Below are 8,562 nucleotides of genomic sequence, written 5' to 3'. Positions count from 1 at the left end.
TGGATGCATATGTTCATGTATGTTTATATATAGTTGCTGGACTTAGCCAAGCAGCAGTGATAATGAAGCTAAAACATCAGGGTGTCACAGCTATGATGTTTAAGATCAGTGAATTCAGATGGTGAGCTTGTTCTCCTGTCTCCGTGTATGGCAGCGGTACGCTCTGGAGGGGCACAATATCTCTGAGTTGTAATGGGAAATTGCATGCATCATGCATGTTTCAGGTAGCTTTTATCAACTTTTCTTTCAGAAAATTTTTGTTTATTCTATATCTTTACAGCACCATCCTGAGCAGTGGGAATACCAGGCATTCCGGGGTGGTTTTTTTCTCTTTGCTTTGGGAAAATTTGCTGCTGAGGGATTTCTTTGGCAGTAACGCATTAGATGACAATAAGACCATCAGTCCAAACTAAAATCTTCAGTCCCAGACTGTACCTAAGCATACAAGAAATTAGTACCATTTTGATTTGAGCTGTCTTAAGGGGTTTTTTTCCAAGATTTTCTTCAAACCAGATAAACAATTTATAATTCTGATTGGATTTGTAGCTTTAAAAGTGTAAATATCATATTTAGTCTTGAAAGACATCATATCCAAACCTTGACCAATATTTGATTCAATCAGTACTGAAATCTTTCCCCTGACCCATTTGCCATTACTATGTTAGTAACTGTCATTTATGTAACATCTTTCATCACCCTGAATATCCAGGCAATTTACAAACACGTGCCCCGATTCCTCTGAGAAATCTGCAGTTAGTCAGGTTTAAATTTGTCTGGGGTCACAGAGGTTAATAACTCGATTCCTTCAAAAGGTGCCGAGGTTTTAATGACCACAGCCCTTAGGACCTCTGAGACTCTTACTCTGAACCCAGCACCTCTGTCTGCAGGGTGCCTGCAGCACCATGCTGGCATGCTGACTGACTTATGCAGCCCAGTGGGGTGAGCACTACTTCTTGAATTTGCTGTGTAGGACATTTAGGTTTTGGGGTTTATTTACTCCTGTCTTCAGTGGCCTTCCATCTCCATACTTGCACGTTGTGAAATATCAGCCTCTTGGAGATGTAGGTGGGTCAGATATCGGAGTAATAGGTTATATACCTGAGTCTGATTTTTTTTTTTTTTTTTTTTTTAATAAGCAGGGAGAGGGTGAATACAGAACAAAAATGCTTCCAAAACTGAGTTTGGGGAGGTAACTTACCGATTGGGCTTTATTGTGGTATTTCAAAGGAGTGATGATTTTAAATTAGCAGGAATCTGGGCCTTTGGAGCCATGGTGATTCTGAAAATAGATGTTTATGCAGATGAGCATGATGTGTGTGTACTACAATTTGCTAGTGTCTAACTCCAGATGTCAAGCACTTCACTGTTCCCAGTGCATAGGTCTAAAATATGTTTGTGCATAACATGAACTTGGTTTTACAATCACTCCCATTAAGACTGATCAGAGGAGCTGGGCTGCATCTGTGTATTTCTTGCATGCCTTCTTATTCAAGAAAGTATCAAAAAAGATTACTAAAAGGAGTACTTTAATCTTTCTGAGGTTGGGAGATGTTAGTCTTTGAAGAAATAGATCTCATTATAACATGTAGGACTTTGTTTCATTAGGACAGATGGATATTTTATATGGAGGTATTAAGACCTTTATGTATTTAAAGTGCAGTCAAGGATCTTCTTGAATTGGGCCTTCAATTTTAAGCAGATACACAGAGCACTGGAGCCAGGCAATTATACACTTCAAGATGCCAAATAAAAAAATAAAGATGTTAGTAAATAAGCTGTGTATGTTAATTACTGCCAAGATATTATGTTTAATGTTTATTTCTCATGTTACCTTACTGTTATACTGCATTCATGAGCCATTCATAGATATCTGCATATATATGCAGATAACTAGTGAAGCAGGCATGCAATTGATGAGATTTTGATTCTGTTGGAATCATTGCAGTGAAGCTGGAGTTTTAACCTATATATGCAGGTAAGAGAGTGTTAGTGGAAGTGCTCTCACAGAATTTTCTTATGTGAACTATGCTGTAAAATGTCAGTAAAATGCAGCTGCAAGGCTATTTGAGATTAGTCATTTAGGTAATATTTATATGGTTTTAAGAGGTTTATCCATTTATCAGTACTTGACAATTCTGTTGCTTCCTAAAGAAATACCTTAGCAGTAGATAGAGAAAAGTATATATGTAAGATTCAGCCTCATGACTGGGGGGGGAGTTATGATTTCAGCTGCTTCAGAGCAGAACTACTCTGTTTGTCTTCTGTCAGTATGACTGTAGTTTGTATAACTACTGCTGTTTTTAATAGCTTTTTTTCTTTTGGCACTATAGTACAAAATACACATCAAAGGGAGAAATTGGTACTGTAGTTGTCACTGTGATTATAAGAACCTGTCTCCTGTGTTTGAGCTGTTGTCTTAAAATACCAAAGAATTTTTTGTTTAGAATTAACATGCTATTATCCTCAATATTGCAGTTTATAATAGTATTACTTTACAGCATCTGAGGCTGTTGCTAATACTTTTGCCAAGAATATTTTGTGCCTTACTTCTAATTCTGTCTTGGGATAAGAAATGCAAGCCCTGTGGTGGGAGCTGGTACTGCTGAGTGTTCTGAAGCATCAGGCCCTTGAGTGGAAGGCATGACACAGCACTTGATGCTGCTGGCACAAGTGGAGTTTGAGTGGAAAGCATGAGGCCTTTCTATAAATAGAAGTGTTGCAGTACGTCAAGCCAAAGGAAGACCAGTTAATAATACCCCTCTTTACTTTTGGGACATCAGGCATTGCATGCTTGAGCATTCACTGTTTCTTCTGTGATAACAGTTCATCTTGGAAAACTGCATAAGATTGCTTCCTGAGAGGAAAGGCTGCGCTTGGTCCAGTGCAGTGGTTATGCTGCAGCCCAGGCATTGACAAAGTAGGGTGTGGGACAGCTGTAGATAAGAAGCCCTGTGGCAGCAGTGCTCTAGAAAGCCACAGACTGCATGCACTGGCTACACCTGAACACTTATATCAGTGTTAGCCTTTTCTTCCTGTTACCTAGACTATGTTTATTTTGATGTTGTTTGCTGTCAACAGTTTCTGCAAAAAATTGAAGTGTGTTGTTCTGCATGAGCTGGAGTTTGGAAAATGCTTGAAGTTAACTTGAGGTCAGCAGGACTTTCACAGGTGCAAGGAACTGGATGCCAAACTATGGTTAATGGGAGCCCTGTGCTTGCCTGCATTAAGCATGGACAATATCCTTGACTCTTGTTAAGTATTGTTTTTTCTTCTCTACAAAGTGGTGGGAGGCTGAAAGGTTAATCTTTGTTGAAGTTCACTAACTGGGGGAGAAAAGCCCAACAAAATCAACAAATGTTATCTTGCTGACCTCTGAAATCTGCCTGACTGTTCAGGGTCTTGGTTTCCTGCAGGAGCAGAGGGACAGAGAGTGAGCAGTTGTTGTGGCAGCACCAGGAAGGGTTAATCAGCTTTGCCAGCCTGAACAATGGAGAGGGGGCAGCTTTAAACGAAATGAGCTGAATATTTCATTCGGCCACTCAGCTGCCTGCTCCAATTGCCTCCTTTGCTGAAACGAGAGCTTAATCTAAAGTGACAACAACATCAGTTTCTATGTGCTCCAGTCACACAGAACATGACTTCCTTAACATAAACACTATTTACATGGACCGTCTGGATATAGCAGGGAATCAGGAGCGTGCCCAGCTAAGACAGAGGCTACAATGAAGGACGAATAACAGGCAGCTGAGAATTAACATCAGCAAATGAAAGCCTGACCCTCAGAGGGCATGTCCCTGTTACGTTTTAAAGCTAGGAGGCCTTGCACCAGTAACCTTCCTTCCAGTAAAGACTATATATTTAAAAGAAAATAGTACCTTTTCAGCTTAGATACTTAACCAAATGCATTATGTCTGACCCATTTTTCTACTCTGTGTGATATGAGATGAAGGATCCCCAGCTGCAATTACCAGTCATTCAAACAGCTGTAACTGGTAACTCTTCCCCTTCCTTGTACTCTCATCTCAAAGCATCTCCTGCTTTTTGGCATGAAAGGGGGAACGCTCCTGAGCAGAGCTCCCAGCCTAGCACCCACCCTGTGGCCCCAGGCCCAGCACCACCCAGGCGGGACCTCTGTGCCACATGCTGCTGTCTTGAAGAAGCTGATGCTGAACCCCAGAGTTGCTGTACCACTTCTGGAAGCATGGACTGTGCCTCTGGCTTGCCTCAACAAGACACAAACAAGGAGGGCCTGCAGTCTAGCTTCCTCCCCTAAGGCTCTGTGGGGACTGGCTTTCTGCAGGGCTAAATGCTTATGATGCCCATCTTGACTGGGGAGCTGTGCCCAGAGGAGAGAGCTCTGTGGAGGACAGGATTGGCCTTTTCACCCTGCTGTAACTCTAAGGCTAGTTTGTTTATTCCAGCAGTATCCTAGACTTCCAGTCTCTCTTTTGGGGTTGAGGGGAAGATTGTCTAATTTTTTTTTTTTTTTAGCTAGGCCATGAAGTTTTAGGCCATTGGAAGATTAAGGCATTTAAACTGCTCTGTGTGTTGCCAAATGTTTAAGAGGGGAAGGCTTCCTCATTGGGAAAACTCAGATCATTCACTCTGGGGGAAGGCAGTGCAGGAAGAAGTTTGGGGTGGTGAGGGACTTACCACAGGTAAACCTAGGAGGTTTATGCAGTTGCTTCCCACCCTGGCATGGGTGATAGGAGGGCATCAAAAAATAAATTAAATAATGCTTTTCCTATCTCCCTTGTGATGGATACTGGGTCTGCCTAAGCAGCAGTATGGGCACAACACTGAGCATCTTCTTTCGCTAGTGCTCTGGCAGCCCTGTTATTCCCTTCTTTCCTCGTTCTTTCCACCCTTCCCCAGGGCTTGCTATTCATGCAATGGCACTTGCTCAGCTGAGCAGGCAGGGTACTGTGCATCATCAGGTCAAGGTACCAATTCTGCATTGGGAAATTCACTTTTCTTGGCAGTTCTGTTAGGCTGACAATTGCTCAAGCAGACGTTACTCACTGGTTATCATATAGGATGCTTTTGCCACCCTCAGATCAGAAGTTTATCTTAAAAAATAAAATGTTGGTGTGGAATAAGTTGGTGGCTTCTTTAGCTGAGCAGTAAAACAGTACAGTACCTGGATCTTAATTAGACCTTGTAGTTACCTTCGAGAAAACAGGCAGGATTGTGTTTTTCTGTGCAGTTTTGTTCTCTGTTATGTAGTCAAATGTGTGCCTTCCTTTCACATAAAGGAAGGGCAATAGTTCTGTCCTCCTGAAGGAGAAATAGTTTCTTTCCTGTCATTGGGAAAACAGCAGAATTAAAAAAAAAAAATTACTCATCCTGAAAGAATGCTTTTTAATCTTGTTGAAATATTTGCTATTCTGAAAATTTAGAACATGCTGGTATTCATAGCATCATTTAATATTTACTGTATTTTGTTACTGAATGTTAAACTATTAAAATTGAGGAGGCTTGTGAAGTGGAGAAAATGAATATTTGCATCAAATGAGAGCCCTAGTGACTATAATCCTATATCTGAAATCCTGAGTAGTTCTTTTTTCACATTAAAGAATAATTACTGTTGCCAAGTTAAGTGGACCTCTGTGACACTTTCTTTTTAACATACTGCAGTTAACTTTGAGCTGCTGTAGCTTCATTTTAGAGAAGGAACACAGATCACTTAGGGTGTCAATACAAGACTTAAAATAGTAGCCAAAATCTGTGCTTTTTGATTCTGACTACCATCTTTCCCTTTTCCTCACTTTTGGTTCCAGAAGGAAGTGTAAGCAGTCACAGATTTACAGAATTACAGATGTATACCTTACACCATCAGAAAACAAGGTCTACTATTCTTGAGATGCAATACACTGGCATTGGTTCAAGAACTAACACCTCTTCAAAGAGAGCAGTCACTAAAATCAGCTCGTCATTGAAGTGAAAGAAAAAGAAAAGATAGAAATTGGACTACAGGGGTTTTTAAGGATCACCCAAAATGCCATCTCACCAGTCGCTTTTATTAGGTAATGATGCTGACTGTCAGATGGGAGTAATAGATTTCCAGAGATGCAGGCTGTAAGTTTGTATTTGTTGTTTCATGGGATAGCCCTTGCAGCTTCAACTGATATCTTGGTGCTCATTTTTTAAAGCTTATTTCCTAAAAAGGTCACTCCATGCAACTTCTGATATAAAGAGCTCCCATAGTTGCAGTCCTAGAAATGCCTATTTCCCTTTGACTGGTGCCTGACTGGAATTAGGTACTTGATGAATAACAGGATATGCCTATCTCCTTGAAGCCTTTTTTTGAATGAATGTGCCAAAAAATGTATGAGAAATAAAATAGTAAGAAATGCATCTCTGCACAGATGGATATAATCTGGAAGCCTCTGAAAGCTCTTTGTTTTTAGAGAGATTTACATGCTTGGATTTGCTTATCCCTTCCAGACCAAGTCCTCTGCCTTGAAAACAAGGCTGCAGGTTGGCCATGTTACATAATCTTTGTGGCTCTTTCCTAACACAAACTATCAGAGGGCTGGAGCACCTCCCCTGTGAGGACAGGCTGAGAGAGTTGGAGCTGTTCAGCCTGGAGAAAAGAAGGCTTCAGAGACCTTACAGCAACCTTCTAATACCTGAAGGAGACCTACAAGGAAGCCAGGAAGGGACTTTTGGCAAAGGCTTGTAGTGATAGGATGAGAGGGAATGGATTGAAGCTTGAGCAGGGCAGATTAAGACTAGAGACTAGGAAGAAATTCTTGACAGTGAGGGTGGTGAGACACTGGAACAGGTTGCCCAGAGAGGTTGTGGATGCTCCCTCGCCGGAGATGTTCAAGGCCAGGCTGGATGAGGCCTTGAGCAACCTGGGATAGTGGGAGGTATCCCTGCCCAAGGTAGGGGGGCTGGAACTAGATTATCTTCAAGGTCCCTTCCAACCTAAACCATTCCATGGAAGGCTGGACTACTTTCTGGAGATGTGTGATTGCAGGTGCTTCAAGGGAATAGGGAAGTGTTGGACAGGTGAGCTTCTCCAGGCCTCCCTATCCTCATCCTGAAGCCCAAAGAGTGTGGTTCAGGGAATGCTAAGGCATTCTTGGCTTGCATTTGTGTAGGCAGGGAGGATGTAATATACTGGCCCTCACATTCGAGAGTAACTCTTGGATGGTAATTCAAATGATTATTTAAAAAAATCTCCTTTTCCAAGGATTACTAATCTATTAGATGTATGCTTATTACATAGTTGTTACACCTAATGAATGAATTTTTTAACATGCAATAATTATCTAATTAAACATAGAGTATTGGATTAAGTAGGCCAGCTCTTATACTAAAATGCTGTCTATTACAAGTAGATTTATTGAGGATTAACAACTACATAATAGAACTGTATCTATTTCATGATTGTTAATCCTCAATGGATGTTTTTAATAATTAATTGGCACTTAACTAAAGGATTATGTTCATTGTGATGGAGTTTATGAAGCAACATAATGCCGAAGAGAATATTCCTATGATATCTCTAAGTAACTGGGAATGGGGAGACAGGACAGAACACCGGGAGATAAAAAATAAGCCTAAACCCCCAAAACTGGGGAGGAATAAGTGAATTCTATGTAGTAACAATTTTTATTTCTTTTTACCTGGGAAGAGCTTGAAAGTTTTATTTGGTTTCTTATGTAGGAGAGGTAGTAAGCAGCTAGTTAGGTAGCAAGGTATTTAATGGTGCAAAATAGTAAAATGAGAGTGTTGTGGCTAAAGATACTGAAATCTTTCAGTGTAGCTGATGGAGATCCTTAGAATTTAGCTTTCATTCCTCATATCTTTACTACACATGTGACTTAGTGACCTAGAACATAAATACAATGTGCATTGTGACTAAATCAGTTCCAGGAATGTGTCCCTGTGCCAGCTGTTAGAGGATATGGAAGAAAGTCTCATGTTTTACTCGAGCACAAAGGAGCACTGTGTTGTTTTTTTTTTTTTTTTGTAAAGTTAGTTGTGGAAGCAAACTGGAGGAAAAGCATTCAGTTGATTTAAACACTATTCCTGACATCCAGTTAAGATGAAGACAGTGGAATTAGTTATCAGCCATTACTCTCAACACCTTAAGTTTTTCCTGTGGATGGGAAAATTCTAACACATCCATGAAGCTTTCTAGGGAATGTTTGGTGAATTCCTGTAGTTACAGCTCATACGCAGACCCATACACAGATATAGCCACAAAGATGGAGTGGAACATCTCCCTTCTGAGGAAAGTCTGGGGGGAGCTGGGTCTCTTTAGCTTGGAGGAGACTGAGGGCTGACTTCATTTGTGTTTATAAAGATGTGAAGAGCAGTGTCAGGAGGACAGAGCCAGGTTCTGCTTGATGATGTCCAATAATAGGACAAGGGGCAATGGGTGCAAGCTGCTGCAGAGGAGGTTCCGTATGAACATAAGGAGAAACTTTTTCATTGTGATAGTGACAAACCACTGGAATGGGCTGCCCAGAGAGGTTGTGGAATCTCCTCTGCAGACGTTCCAAACTCACATGGATGTGTTCTTGTATGACCTACTCTAGGTGATCC

The sequence above is a fragment of the Indicator indicator genome, chromosome 14 (genome assembly GCF_027791375.1).
Source record: "Indicator indicator isolate 239-I01 chromosome 14, UM_Iind_1.1, whole genome shotgun sequence".
In the NCBI taxonomy this organism is placed as follows: domain Eukaryota; kingdom Metazoa; phylum Chordata; class Aves; order Piciformes; family Indicatoridae; genus Indicator; species Indicator indicator.
The sequence above is the reverse complement of the archived record's forward strand: the minus strand, read 5'-3'. Positions refer to the sequence as shown.